The sequence below is a fragment of the Pseudophryne corroboree genome (genome assembly GCF_028390025.1).
Source record: "Pseudophryne corroboree isolate aPseCor3 chromosome 3 unlocalized genomic scaffold, aPseCor3.hap2 SUPER_3_unloc_41, whole genome shotgun sequence".
NCBI classification, from domain to species: Eukaryota; Metazoa; Chordata; class Amphibia; order Anura; family Myobatrachidae; genus Pseudophryne; species Pseudophryne corroboree.
The window spans coordinates 736002-749855 of record NW_026967532.1 but is presented as its reverse complement, the minus strand read 5'-3'; the positions used below and the strand labels follow the sequence as shown (position 1 = coordinate 749855).

General features: G+C 48.6%; 1 protein-coding gene and 1 long non-coding RNA gene across 2 annotated transcripts in view; one reads left to right on the top strand and one right to left on the bottom strand.

The window, feature by feature from the left end:
* The window catches only part of LOC134984235 (uncharacterized), a 379662-nt gene that overhangs the window by 207993 nt on the left and 157815 nt on the right, over positions 1-13854 (bottom strand). The window lies entirely within an intron of this gene.
* LOC134984230 (oocyte zinc finger protein XlCOF22-like) overlaps positions 9901-13854 on the top strand; it is a 49467-nt gene continuing 45513 nt past the window's right edge. The window contains exons 1-2 of the mRNA XM_063949857.1: positions 9901-9996; positions 13652-13841. The gene's annotated coding sequence lies outside the window, so the exon portion shown is untranslated. The remainder of the gene's footprint in view (positions 9997-13651; positions 13842-13854) is intronic.

Sequence of the window (13854 nt, the reverse complement as noted above, 5' to 3'; positions counted from 1 at the left end):
CCGCGGTAAGTCTTGATAAGCGAACCGCCCCTGTTGTAGAAGGTCCTCTCAAAGAGGAAGAGGCCTTGGATCTTCCAGCAGTAACTCCAGAAGATCCACGTACCAAGCCCTTCTTGGCCAGTCCAGAGCAATGAGGATTGCCTGAACTCTTGTTCTTTTTATTAGTTTGAGAATCCTTCGGTTGAGTGGAAGTGGAGGGAACACATACACTGACTGGAACACCCACGGAGTTACCAGGGCGTCCACTGCCACTGCTTGTGGGTCTCTCGACCCGGAACAGTACCTCCCTAGCTTCTTATTGAGGCGGGAGGCCATTTTGTCTATTTGAGGTATGCCTCAAAGACTTGTCACCTCTGCGAACACCTCTGGGTGGAGGCCCCACTCTCCTGGATGAAGATCGCTGACAGCGCCACTTCGTGCTTTTCCGCACAGAGGATGATTCTTGTTACCTCTGACATTGCAGCTCTGCTCTTCGTTCCGCCTTGTTGGTTTATGTAGGCCACAGTCGTTACATTGTCCGACTGAACCTGAATGGCCTGATCTTTCAGAAGATGTGCCGCTTGTAGAAGACCGTTGTACACAGCCCTTAGTTCCAGAATGTTTATTGGGAGGATGGATTCCAGACTTGACCACTTTCCTTGGAAGTTTTCCCCTTGGGTGACTGCTCCCCAACCTCTGAGACTTGCATCCGTGGTTAGGAGGATCCAATTCTGAATCCCGAACCTGCGGCCCTCTAGTAGGTGAGCGGTCTGCAGCCACCCTGGGCACAGTTCCTATAACTGAGGTCTGGAGGAGGGATATAGAGGGAGGAGCCAGTTCACGCCCCTTAAAAGTCTTAAAGTGCCCATGTCTCCTGCGGATCCCGTCTATACCCCATGGTTCTATGGTTCTTTGAATGTCCCCAGCATCCTCTACGGACTAAGAGAAAAGGATTTACCGGTAGGTATTAAAATCCTATTTTTTCCTTGAAACAGATTTCCCATTCAATGTCCCTCAATGCTTCCTTCATCATGTCAAAGTTGGCTTTGCTGAAGTTTAGAGTCCTAGTTGAGCCAGTACAGGACATGAGGTGGAACCGGATAACGACATTTGTTTGTAAAATGTTTGAATATCTACCAGCAATATCGTACCCTTCGCCTGAGAAGCTAGTAATCCCGAAGAATCCGTGAGGCGGGAAAACTAGAAACTCTAGTCCACTCCCTTGGCAACCTAACTCATTCTAGCGGCCTAGGCATGATATCACCGGGATGTTTGAGTGAAACCATTTCCCCCACCTGCCTGATCCCCAGGGCAGCGAGGTCCACCATCAAACCGAAGGCTTTGAGAAGGCAGAACCCGAATCTGTCCCTGGGAACCTGGCGGTGCAGGTTTTCTGGATTTTCCCCAATGTCCTCTAAAGGAAGTGGAGGAACCCTTGGATTTATGTGTAACCCTTGCGGTTCAAATGTGTTGCAGTGTATGCGGAGGATACAATATTCTGGTTAGTACTGAAGGAAGACATGTCGACTTACCCACAGTCGGCTGGGATAGTTAGGTATACAGCACGTCCCCACCAGGGTCTCACCTGTGAAGGACAGACTCGCCATACCTTACTCTGTATCCGCAGTCCATTGGTGTCGCCACCGTCCCCTGCATGTCTAAGCCGCCAGGACAGAAGACCCTGCGTCATGCAGGCCAAACTCCATCACGGCCACCAGCCGAGAAGTCTGTAGAATCCTGTATGTGACATAGAAACAAGGAAATGTCACAGTCATACCTAGAACCTAAATCATCAAGTAAGGAGCCTGACCAAGTTACTGAGTTACACCTGTATGTACAGTATTAGAGTGTAGTCTCAATCTGCGATCAGCCCAATCCCTTATGGAGGTTGTACCTTATGGATAGGTAACACAACCCTCTTTGACAATTTAGACACTCTTTAGGGATATGAAATATGGGTGTATTCAATTGGTGTCGAATCCTTCGTATTGTCGAAACCGGGGCTCTTTCGACGAAAAAACATTGTTAAATTGGATTCGACAATTCAACACGTTTTCGACAAAAAAACGTTGGATCCGTTTCGACATTTGACAATTCGACAGTCAAATTATTTTTAATAAGATTCCTCATCCCTAATAGCCTCAATCTTATGTTACACCCCTCATATGCATTATTTGGGCAAGGCTACGCTTTCTAGGGTACAGAGTTGGGGTGAGAGGCACAGCTGTGGCTCCTTCCCAGTATGGGATATATGTGTATAAAAATACGGTATAGTACACCTTGCTGAGGCCACCCCTGGGGGTTCTGCCCCAGAAGCCTGATCAGTACAGTTTTGAGGATAGTATAGACTATAGACTCCCCGGTAGAAGATACACACTCTGCAGCACAAGACTCAGAGTCCCTAGATATGATTATGTGAGATATACATATTTACACACAGAGACAGAGAGTCACAGAGTATAAGGAGCCAGCCACACAGCGCCCCTGTAGGTAGTTATTATGATAAAGGCCCGGGGCTGACTAACTGCCCTTAATAGGGTACTCAGTACTATAATCACCCCCCCCCCCCCCTTCCCTGTCTATAACACCCTGGTACCGCAGAGGTATGCTGGATTTATGTGGAGGGCAGCGTTCTGTTCCTATGATCTGCAGGGAGAAAATGGCGCTGGTGAGTGCTGGATCCGCTATGAGGAGAAGCTCCGCCCCCTGTAATGGCGCGTCTTCCCGCACTTAGAAATTATACTGGTCTGAGATATTTCTGCAGCAAACAGTGGATTAGACCTTGAAAGTTATTTTGACCAGTGTAGGGTATATGGCTGGCCCAGGACGCCCCTCACTGCGCCTAACACCGTGTGTCCGCTGAGCCTTCCGGAGAACAGCCTGTCAGAGCTGTGCTCCCACCCTTGTGCCGCCATTCTCACGGCGACCCGTTTCCCGGGGCACCGGCGTTATAATCACCACTCTTCTTTCTTCTGGCTCTGTTAGGGGGTGGCGGCCGTGCTGCGGGAGAGAGCGGTCACCTCGTGGGCTTGCGATCAGCACCCTCAGGAGCTCAGTGTCCTGTCAGCGGAGATAGAGAACCATTAACTTCTAGAGTTGGTTCCTACCCCCCCTCCTAAGTCCCACGAAGCAGAGAGACTGTTGTCAGCAGCCTGCCTGTACCTAACAAACTCTTAGAAAATACTAAAACTAGAAAAACTCCTAGGAGCTCCCCTAGCTGTGACCGGCTCCTCCGGGCACATTTTCTAAACTGAGTCTGGTAGGAGGGGCATAGAGGGAGGGGCCAGTACACACTATTAAACTCTTAAAGTGCCAGTGGCTCCCAAAGGACCCGTCTATACCCCATGGTACTAAATGGACCCCAGCATCCTCTAGGACGTAAGAGAAACATAATATAAATACCTGTTTCCACTACTGCTTGCCAGTGTACACAGGCGGCTATAGTGGGTCTGCCCCAGGAGGGTCCCATATGACACCCCTGCGTGTTTGCAGCACCATGAACCGGGAGACCCCCCTAGTGGGGCCGCGGTTTGTAATCACCACATTCGTCACATTCAGGCTACTATTAGGGGTGTGCGGCGATTGTGACCGCTAAGGCGCAGTGCCTCCTGTACAACAACCTCTCAGGATGGTGGTCCTGCAGCGGGGAAGCGACTCTGACACCTCGCAAGGCCGGTGACCACTCCCCCCCTCCTAACTCCCACGGTTCAGGTATACTGTTACCCATCTCCGGTATACAGTATACAGAAAATAACAAAGATTGAAAAGAAACTAAAGAAAACTCTCTGGATCCCCAGAGTGGCATCCTCTCCTGAGGGCACATTTTCTACACTGCCTGTGGGAGGGGCATAGAGGGGAGGAGCCAGCACACCCAGTGGAAGAAATTTAAAGTGTACTGGCTCCTTTGGATCCCATCTATACCCCATCGTACTAGATTACCCCAATATCCCTTATGGATGCTAGAGAAACAATAATAATAGTACACCACAGGCTGCTCCCCCTGTATAATAATAATAACAGGACACCACAGGCTGCTCCCCCTGTATAATAATAATAATAATAATAATAATAACAGGAAACCACAAGCCGCTCCATCTGTATAATAACAACATTACACTACAGGCCGCTCCCCCTGTATAAAAATAACAACAGGACACCACAGGATACTTCTCCTGTATAATAAAAATAATAATAATAATAATAATAAATAATAACTGGACACCACAGGCTGCTCCTCCTGTAGAATAATAATAATTGGACACCACAAGTCGCTCCCCCTGTATAATAAAAATAACTGGATGCCACAGGCTGCTCCTCTTGTATAACAATAATAACAGGACACCACAGGCTGCTCCTCCTGTATAATAATAATAATAACAACAGGATGCCACAGGCTGCTCCTCCTGTATAATAATAACAGCACACCACAGGCTGATCACCCTGTATAATAATAATAATAACAGGACGTAAGAGAAACATAATATAAATACCTGTTTCCACTACTGCTTGCCAGTGTACACAGGCGGCTATAGTGGGTCTGCCCCAGGAGGGTCCCATATGACACCCCTGCGTGTTTGCAGCACCATGAACCGGGAGACCCCCCTAGCGGGGCCGCGGTTTGTAATCACCACATTCGTCACCTTCAGGCTACTATTAGGGGTGTGCGGCGATTGTGACCGCTAAGGCGCAGTGCCTCCTGTACAACAACCTCTCAGGATGGTGGTCCTGCAGCGGGGAAGCGGCCCTGACACCTCGCAAGGCCGGTGACCGCACCCGCCCCCCTCCTAACTCCCACGGTGCAGGTATACTGTTACCCATCTCCGGTATACAGTATACAGAAAATAACAAAGATTGAAAAGAAACTAAAGAAAACTCTCTGGATCCCCAGAGTGGCATCCTCTCCTGAGGGCACATTTTCTACACTGCCTGTGGGAGGGGCATAGAGGGGAGGAGCCAGCACACCCAGTGGAAAAAATTTAAAGTGTACTGGCTCCTTTGGATCCCATCTATACCCCATCGTACTAGATTACCCCAATATCCCTTATGGATGCTAGAGAAACAATAATAATAGTACACCACAGGCTGCTCCCCCTGTATAATAATAATAACAGGACACCACAGGCTGCTCCCCCTGTATAATAATAATAATAATAATAATAATAACAGGAAACCACAAGCCGCTCCATCTGTATAATAACAACATGACACTACAGGCCGCTCCCCCTGTATAAAAATAACAACAGGACACCACAGGATACTTCTCCTGTATAATAAAAATAATAATAATAATAATAATAATAATAATAACTGGACACCACAGGCTGCTCCTCCTGTAGAATAATAATAATTGGACACCACAAGTCGCTCCCCCTGTATAATAAAAATAACTGGATGCCACAGGCTGCTCCTCTTGTATAACAATAATAACAGGACACCACAGGCTGCTCCTCCTGTATAATAATAATAATAATATCAACAGGATGCCACAGGCTGCTCCTCCTGTATAATAATAACAGCACACCACAGGCTGATCACCCTGTATAATAATAATAATAACAGGACACCACAGGCTGCTCCCTCTGTATATTATGACAGCACAGGATGCTACCCCTGTATATTATGACAACACAGGCCGCTCCACCTGTATACTATGACAGCACAGGATGATACCCCTGTATATTATGACACCACAGGATGCTACAACTGTATATTATGACAACACAGGCCGCCCCACCTGTACACTATGACAGCACAAGATTCTACCCCTGTATATTATGACAAAACAGGCCGCTCCTCCTGTATACCATGACAGCACAGGATGCTACAACTGTATATTATGACAACACAGGCTGCTCCTCCTGTATACTATAATAGCACAGGATGCTACCCCTGTATTACGGTAACACCGGGGTCTGCACCACCTGTATTACAGTAACGACGGGGTCTGCGCCACCTGTATTACGGTAACAGCGGGGTCTACACCACCTGTATTACAGTAACGGCGGGGTCTGCTCCCCCTGTATTACGGTAATGGCGGGGTCTGCGCCACCTGTATCATGGTAACGGCGGGGTCTGCTTCACCTGCATTACGGTATCGGCGGGGTCTGCGCCACCTGTATTACGGTAACGGTGGGGTCTGCACCACCTGCGTTACGGTCAGTGGCGTAACTAGAAAATTTTTCTCCCCCAAGCCAAAAAATTCTTTGGCGCCCCCCCCCCCAACTCGCCGCATAATTGGGAGCAAGAAAGGGATAAATATGCGCGCGCCGAAGGCGTCCGCTGCAAAAAAGGGGCGTGGTTTTGTTGGAATGGGCGTGGTTTCTCATAAAGGGGCGTGGTATTGCAGGAAAAGACTACCTTATACCCCAGTTTTGCATCCTGCATGCCCAGACATTAGCCACCACAGGAAAGAAAAATAATCCTGATTCATGCCCCTTACATTATTTGTCATTTTTCCTCATTATAGTAATGCCCAGTATACATTATGCCACATACTGCAATGGCCCTTAGACATTATTCCACACACAATAATGCACATGACACATTATGCCACACACCATAATGCCCCCGACACATTATGCCACACACCGTAATGCCTGTGACACATTATGCCACACACCGTAATGCCTGTGACACATTATGCCACACACCGTAATGCCCCCGACACATTATGACAGGAATCGCAATGCCCGTTATACATTATGCTACACACTGCAATGCCCCTGATACATTATAGCACATACAATGCCTGTGACACATTATGACACACACCGCAATGACCTTGAGACATTATACCACAATGCCCGTGATATAGTATACCATACACCGTAATGCCTGTGACACATACCGCAATGCCCTGCCCGTTATACCCTATGCCACACACCGCAATGCCCGTTATGTATTATGCCACACTGCAATGACCCTGAGACATTATACCACATACCACAATGCCCGTGATATAGTATACCACACACCGTAATGCCTGACACATTATGACACACACCGCAATGTCCGTGATACATTATGCCACACACTGCAATGACCCTGAGACATTATACCACATATCACAATGCCCGTGATATAGTATACCATACACCGTAATGCCTGTGACACATTATGACACACACCGCAATGTCCGTGATACATTATGCCACACACCGTAATGCCCATTACACATTAAGTCCTACAGTAAGGCTTCTAATTACTTTTCAATTACCTTCTCGTTGTCAGGGGTTTCATGCTCGTTGCCAGGTGTTTCATGCACTGGGTGTCATGCTCGTTGTCAGGTGTTTCATGCACTGGGTGTCATGCTCGTTGCTAGGAGGTAGTCCTTGTTGCTAGGGCTGTGCTCCCAGTGCCACATATGTCCCCAGTGCCAGATATTCCCCCACGGTGCCAGGTACTCACATGCCCCCGATGCCAAATATAGCCCCCCCCATGTGCCAGGTACACATATACCCCCCCCCCAGTGCCACATATGCCCCCAGTGCCAGATATTCCCCCCAGTGCCACATATGCCCCCAGTGCCAGATATTCCCCCCGTGCCAGATATGCCGCCAGTGCCATATATTCCCCCCCAGTGCCAGATATTCCCCCAGTGCCAGATATTCCCCGTGCCAGATATTCCCCCAGTGCCAGATATCCCCCCTAGTGCCAGACATCCCCCCCCAGTGCCAGACATCCCCCCCCAGTGCCATATATGCCCCAGTGCCAGACACCCCCCCCCAGTGCCAGATATCCCCCCCAGTGCCAGACATCCCCCCCCAGTGCCATATATGCCCCAGTGCCAGACATCCCCCCCCAGTGCCATATATGCCCCAGTGCCAGACATCCCCCCCCAGTGCCAGATATCCCCCCCAGTGCCAGACATCCCCCCCCCAGTGCCAGATATCCCCCCCCCAGTGCCATATATGCCCCAGTGCCAGATATCCCCCCTAGTGCCAGACATCTCCCCCCCAGTGCCATATATGCCACAGTGCCAGACATCCCCCCCCCAGTGCCAGATATCCCCCCCAGTGCCAGACATCCCCCCCAGTGCCATATATGCCCCAGTGCCAGATATCCCCCCTAGTGCCAGACATCTCCCCCCCAGTGCCATATATGCCACAGTGCCAGACATCCCCCCCAGTGCCAGATATCCCCCCCAGTGCCAGACATCCCCCCCAGTGCCAGATACCCCCCCCCCAGTGCCATATATGCCCCAGTGCCAGATATCCCCCCTAGTGCCAGACATCTCCCCCCCAGTGCCATATATGCCCCAGTGCCAGACATCCCCCCCCAGTGCCAGATATCCCCCCCAGTGCCAGATATCCCCCCCCCAGTGCCATATATGCCCCAGTGCCAGATATCCCCCCTAGTGCCAGACATCTCCCCCCCAGTGCCATATATGCCACAGTGCCAGACATCCCCCCCCCAGTGCCAGATATCCCCCCCAGTGCCAGACATCCCCCCCCAGTGCCAGATATCCCCCCCCAGTGCCATATATGCCCCAGTGCCAGATATCCCCCCTAGTGCCAGACATCTCCCCCAGTGCCATATATGCCACAGTGCCAGACACCCCCCCCCCCAGTGCCAGATATCCCCCCCAGTGCCAGACATCCCCCCCAGTGCCATATATGCCCCAGTGCCAGATATCCCCCCTAGTGCCAGACATCTCCCCCCCAGTGCCATATATGCCCCAGTGCCAGACATCCCCCCCCCAGTGCCAGATATCCCCCCCAGTGCCAGACATCCCCCCCCAGTGCCATATATGCCCCAGTGCCAGATATCCCCCCTAGTGCCAGACATCTCCCCCCCAGTGCCATATATGCCCCAGTGCCAGACATCCCCCCCCCCAGTGCCAGATATCCCCCCCCCCAGTGCCATATATGCCCCAGTGCCAGATATCCCCCCAGTGCCATATATGCCCCAGTGCCAGACATCCCCCCCCCCAGTGCCAGATATTCCCCCCAGTGCCGCCGCCGCTTTTTGGAGGGACACGGAGGGCACAGCTCGCCTCTCCTGTGTCCCTCCTGCTGCATCATCTCCGGCGGCCGCGGGTCTAATAGGGGGAAGTGCCGTCCGTGAGCCAATTAGAGCTCACGGACGGCACTTCCCCCTATTAGACCCGCGGCCGCCGGAGATGATGCAGGAGGGACACAGGGAGGCACACGCTGTGCCGTCCGTGTCCCTCCAACAAGCGGCGGCGGGAAGCAGAAAGCAGACTGACATGCGGGCGCTCGTCCGCATGTCAGTCTGCTGTAATCAGTGGCGCCCCCGCAGCCCCTCGCCCCCAAGCCACCGCGAGGACTGCGGGGGCAGTAGTTACGCCACTGGTTACGGTAACAGTGGGGTCTGCGTCACATGTATTACGGTAACAGTGGAGTCTGCGCCACCTGTATTACGGTAACGGCGGGGTCTGCGTCACCTGTATTACGGTAACGGCGGGGTCTGAGCCACCTGTATTACAGTAATAGGACACTAGAGTGTCAGCCACCTGTACAGGGATAATGCAGCACCAGAGGCTGCTCCAGCTGCACTATAACAAGGCACCAGAGGCTGCTCCCCCTGTAGTACAGAACCTGACACCAGAGCTGCTCAGCCTATAGAATAATAATAATAATAACATCATTACCTGCTGCCAGACACAGCAATGGCTGCTCTCTGCTCCTGCTGCCTTGTGGGAATGATAGAAGGAAGGCGGAGCTCAGACCAGGGGAAAATGGCCGCCGCTCCTGACGTCACTACACGGCCAGGGAACCTATAGTTGCTGCTGAAGCTGACGCAGGCCTTGTCTACAAGAAAATGGCCGCCGGCCTCCTGTACTGAGGACATGTACGGTAATAGTGATTACATAGGGCGGAGTTGAGGGCGGGGCATGGGATGGGAGGGCCAAACGCTAGGAAGCAGCCTGTGCCAATCATTCCCTACTTCCGGCCTGTGCGGTCCACCTTACTTCCGGTCACTGCATTCCGTTCCACACACAGGAAGATCAGGTGATGGTTGGTTCTAAATCGCGGTTCTAGCAGCTACCATCAGGTAATGGCGTCAGAGGGAGCAGCCTGTGGTGTCCTGTTATTATTATAATACAGGTGGAGCAGCCTGTGGCGTCCAGTTGTTATTATTATACAGGAGTAGTTGCCTGTGGTGTCCTGTTGTTGTTATTAGTATACAGGACGAGCAGCCTGTAGTGTCCCTTTGTTGTTATTGTTATTATTATTATTATTATTATTATTATTATTATTATTATTATACAGGGGGAGCAGCCTATGGTGTCCTGTTATTATTGTTATAAAGGGGGAGTGGCCTGTGGTGTACCTGTTGTTGTTGTTGTTGTTATTATGATTCAGGGATAGCGACCTGTGGTATCTTATTATTATTGTTATTATAATACAGAGGGAGTGGTCTGTGAGGTCCTGCTATTATTGTTATACAGGAGGAGCAGCCAGTGGTGTCCTATTATTATTATTATAATACAGGAGGAGCAGCCTGTGGTGCCCTGTTGTTATTGTTATACAGGGGGAGCAGCCTGTGGTGTCCTATTATACAGCGGGAGCAGTCTATGTTGTCCTGTTGTTGTTGTTGTTGTTGTTGTTATACAGGAGGAGCAGCCTGTGGTGGCCTTTTAATATTGTTATACAGGGAGAGCGGCCTGTGGTGTCCTGTTGTTATTATTCTACAAAAGGAGCGTCCTGTGGTGTCCTGTTGTTATTATTATTATATAGGGGGAGCAGCCTTTGGTGTCATGTCATTATTAATATACAGGAGGAGCGGCCTGTGGTTTCCTGTTTTATTGTTTTACAGGGCAGCGGTCTGTGGTGTCCTGTTGTTATTATTATTTAAGAGGAGCAGCCTGTGGTGTCCTGTTGTTGTTGTTGTTATTATACAGGAGGAGGAGCCTGTGGTGTCCAGTTATTATTATTTTTATACAGCAGGAGCAGCCTGTAGTGTCCTGTTGTTATTATTATACAGGAATAGTGGCCTGTGGTGTCCTGGTATTATTATTATACAAGAGGAGCAGCCTGTGGTGTCCTGTTGTTGTTGTTGTTATTATTATACAAGGGGAGCGGCCTGTGGTGTCTTTAATATTATTATTATTATTATAATAATAATACAGGAATAGCGGCGTGTGGTGTCTTGTTGTTATTATATAGGAGGAGCAACCTGTGGTGTCCTATTATTATTATTATAACGGATGAGCAGCCTGTGGTGGTTATTATAATGAGGGAGCAGCCTGTGGTGTCCTGTTGTTGTTGTTGTTGTTATATAGGAGGAGCAACCTGTGGTGTCCTATTATTATTATAACGGATGAGCAGCCTGTGGTGTTTATTATACTGAGGGAGCAGCCTGTGGTGTCCTGTAGTTGTTGTTGTTGTTGTTATTATTATATAGGAGGAGCAGCCTGTGGTGTCCTATTATTATTATAACGGATGAGCAGCCTGTGGTGGTTATTATACTGAGGGAGCAGCCTGTGGTGTCCTGTTGTTGTTGTTGTTATTATTATACAGGGGGAGCCGCCTGCGGTGTCCTGTTATTGTTATTATTATTATACATGAGGAGCAGCCTGTGGTGTCCTGGTATTATTTTTATACAGGAGGAATAGCCTGTGATGTTCTGTTAATATTATTATACATGGGGAGTAGCCTGTGGTGTCCTGTTATTATTTTACAGGGGTAGCAGCCTGTTGTGTCCTGTTACTATTGTTGTACAGGGGGAGCAGCCTGTAGTCTGTTAATATTATTGTACAGGGGGAGCAGCCTGTTGTCTGTTAATATTATTGTACAGGGGGAGCAACCTGTGGTGTCCTGTTATTATTGTTATACAGGGGGGGGGGGGGGGGCTGTGGTGTCCTGTTGTTGTTGTTGTTGTTGTTGTTGTTGTTATTATTATTATACAAAAGTAGCGGCCTGTGATGTCTTGTTGTTATTATTATTGTACAGGAGGAGCAGCCTGTGGTGTCCTGTTATTATACAGGGGAGCAGCCTGTGGTGCACTGTTGTTGTTATTATACAGGGGGAGCAGCCTGTGGTGTCCTGTTATTATTATTATTATTATTATTATTATTATACAGGGGGAGCAGCCTGTGGTGTCCTATTATTATTATACAGGGGAAGTGGCCTGTGTTCTCTTGTTGTTGTTATTATTACTATTATTATTATTATACAAGTGGAGCAGCCTGTGGTGTCCTATTATTATTATACAGGGGAAGTGGCCTGTGGTCTCCTTTTGTTGTTGTTGTTATTATACAGCGGGATCAGCCTATGGTGTCCTCTTATTATTGTTATACAAGAGGAGCAGCCTGTGGTGTCCTGTTATTTTCATTATACAGGGGGAGCTACCTGTGGTGTCCTGTTGTTGTTGTTGTTGTTATACAGCGGGAGCAGTCTATGTTGTCCTGTTATTATTATTATACAGGAGGAGCAGTCTGGGGTTTCCTGTTATTGTTTTACAGGTGGAGCGGCCTGTACTGTACTGTACTGTTGTTGTTATAATTATACAGGGATAGTGGCCAGTGGTGTACTGTTATTATACAGACGGAGCTGCCTGTGGTGTCCCGTTACTATTATTATACAGTGTGAGCTATCTGTTGTGTCCTGTTATTATTATACAGGGGGAGCTGCCTGTTGTTGTTGTTATTATTATTATTTAGGAGCAACAGCCTTTGGTGTCCTGTTATTATTATACAGTATGAGCAGACTGTGATGTCCTGTAATTATTATACAGGAAGAGCAGCCTTAAGTATCGTGTTATTATACAAAGGGAGCGGCCTGTGGTGTCCTGTTGTTGTTGTTATTATTATACAAGGGGAGCAGCCTGCAGTGTCTTGTTGTTGTTGTTGTTGTTGTTGTTGTTGTTGTTGTTGTTGTTGTTGTTGTTATTATTATTATTATTATTATTATTATTATTATACAGAGGGAGCGGCCTGTAGTGTCCTGTTGTTATTATTATACAGGGGGAGCATCCTGTAATGTCATTTTATTATTACTATAAAGGAGAGCAGAATGGGGAGTCCTGTCGTTATTAGTGCTGTACAGGGGGAGCAGTTTTTTTTTGTACGGTTATTATACAGGGACAGCAGCTTGTGGAGTCCTGGTATTATTATTATACATTGGGACTGGTGGTAATGTCCTACAATACAGGAGGAATGGTCTGAGGTGTCCTGCTTTTAAAGACACGTTATTATTTGTATACTGGGTGCAGCCATTAGTGTCACTATTATTATTAATTTATTATGTAATTGTAGGGATTGAAAATATTGCTAAAATTCTAGATTATATTAAAGCAGAGACCATAATATCCCTGGCATGTGTAACAGATGATAATTGGAGCAGCATGAAGCAAATGTATATCACACTCCTGGGAGTGTCACTGTGACGTCATTTATATCTATAGTAATAATACAGGGACATGACTGGGGAGGGTGAGGGGAGTCTGGGAGTGTCACAGCGACGTCACTTATATCTATAGTAATAATACAGGGATATGACTAGGAAGGTGAGGGGATCTGGGAGTGTCACAGCGACGTCACTTATATCTATAGTAATAATACAGGGATATGACTAGGAAGGTGAGGGGATCTGGGAGTGTCACAGTGACATTACTAATATCTACAGTAATATTACAGGGACATGACTGGGGAGGTGAGGGATCTCGGAGCATTTACATTAATATTCATGTCTCCTCCATTTTGCAGGTTAACACAGTAGTGAAGAAGACTTCCGGTGAGTGTGAGACACCCAGCAGCCATCACATTGTGTGTAGGACTGAGCAGGACCCAGAGCCCCATCACGGTGCCTCCATCTCAGTCACTGACACATGAGAGACACAATGATCAGAAGATCCTGGAACTCACCAACAAGATCATTCAGCTGCTGACTGGAGAGGTGACTGCCGGGA